Source organism: Octodon degus, unplaced genomic scaffold, assembly GCF_000260255.1.
Source record: "Octodon degus isolate 3935 unplaced genomic scaffold, OctDeg1.0 scaffold00117, whole genome shotgun sequence".
Classification (NCBI taxonomy): domain Eukaryota; kingdom Metazoa; phylum Chordata; class Mammalia; order Rodentia; family Octodontidae; genus Octodon; species Octodon degus.
In genome coordinates this window covers 372,818-374,118 of record NW_004524693.1, presented here as the reverse complement: position 1 = coordinate 374,118, position 1,301 = coordinate 372,818, and the positions used below count along the sequence as shown (strand labels likewise).

General features: G+C 43.0%; 1 pseudogene; it reads left to right on the top strand.

Moving 5' to 3' along the window:
- The first annotated feature begins 895 nt into the window (after positions 1–895).
- Positions 896–1,301, top strand: part of LOC101562770 — a 1,107-nt pseudogene continuing 701 nt past the window's right edge.

Here is a 1,301-nt window from a genome sequence, read left to right as displayed (position 1 = left end):
GGATTAAAGTGCCTGCAAGCAGGTGCAGGGGCCAGGGGTTCAATCCCCGGGCCTGCCGAGCCTGCCCCACCCCCTGGGCTGCGCTGAGATGGCAACTGAGACTGGGTGTGGGTGGCACCCACCTGTGACTCCAGCTCTTGGGAGGCTGTAAACAGGTGGATCACTACGAGTCAGATCTAGTAGTGAGACCCTGAACACCCTGTAGACCCTTCTCTAAAATTAAAAAAAAAAAAATTGAACATGTGGACAAATCTCTTCCTCTTAATACACTCGAAATAGATAACTAGTCCTTTAAAGATTTATATGCCATTTTTACTGAAATTATTGGGAAACAATAAATATTATTTATACAAACTGCTTTAAAACCAGAAAGAATGAAAACTACCCAACTCATTCTGAGACATTTATATGTATAACTTGATACCAAATCCAAGCAATTATAGTATCAGATCAAATTCTCACATGAACCTGAATGCAAAATTGAATTCTACTAAATAAATTGAACCTTGAATTCTACTAAATAGAATTCAAGAACATCAATCTGAATAGGCAAATGAATGTGATGTAATATAATACACTAGCATTTCCCCAATAATGAAAGAATGCAGGGGACCGGGGAGATGGCTCAGTGGAATAAGCGCTTTCCTGGCAAGCGCAAGGCTCTGAGTTCAATCCCTGGTTCTGCAAAAAAAAAAAAAAAAAAAAAAGTTTCAGAACTGAAAAATCTAGGAATATAAAGTATTATATTAGTATGTTAAAGGAAAATATATGATTATTATTTACAAAAGGCCATCTAGTCAAATTCAACATGATTCCTGTTGTAGAATTAAAATAGAAGTAAATATCCTTAATATGTCTTTAAAAATCAACCGAAAATTCAGCTGGCCGTGGGATCATGGCCAAGTTCATCCGAAGCCTAGTGGAGGAGGCCCCGGCTCTAGTGACTGCTGCCGTGACTTACTTGAAGCCTTGATTAACCACATTTTGGCATGATGCCAAGGCCGAGCTGGTGCCTCCAACCCCTGCTGAGATCCCGCCGCTATTCAGAGCCTGAAGAAAATAGTCCATAGTGCTCAAACTGGTGGCTTAAACAGCTCACAATAAAGGCAGCCATGCTGAACGGTGTGGCGGCCCCTGAAGTGTGGATGTGGTTTTGTATCCAAGAGATCATAGGGGGCTGGAGAGATGGCTCAGTGGTCTAAAGCACCTACTTAGAATAAGCTTAGCAAGGCATCAGGGACCGCGGTTCAATCCCCCAGCACCACATGCCGGCCAGCCCCGCCCCCTGGTGGGCTGAGCTG